Below are 423 nucleotides of genomic sequence, written 5' to 3' on the forward strand. Positions count from 1 at the left end.
CCTCTGATATTCACTCTGCTCATCCTGCATCACCAACCCCGTCCCAGATTTAGCTCATGTGACCAGCTTTAGTGTCCAGTACCTTTATAGCCTTATATTTAACTGACCTTATTATGTTTAATTATATGCTTTCCTATATAATTTTGCTATGTGACTATAAGATCTGTGAAAGCAATGTCCTTTTTCAGGCATTAATATATCCCAAGTCTTTGAAATAACAGCTAACTCAAGGCATCAAATTCCCATTTCTTTCTTTTCCTTTTTTTTGAGACAGGATTTTTTGCTGTCACCTAGGCTGGAGAGCAGTGCAACAATCATAGCTAACTACAGCCTCAACCTACTGGGCTCAAGGGATTCCCCTGCTTCAGCCTCCTGAGTAAGTCAGACTATAGGGGTGTGCCACCATGCCTGGCTAATTTTTGT

This window comes from Cebus imitator, unplaced genomic scaffold (assembly GCF_001604975.1).
Source record: "Cebus imitator isolate Cc_AM_T3 unplaced genomic scaffold, Cebus_imitator-1.0 Scaffold236, whole genome shotgun sequence".
Classification (NCBI taxonomy): domain Eukaryota; kingdom Metazoa; phylum Chordata; class Mammalia; order Primates; family Cebidae; genus Cebus; species Cebus imitator.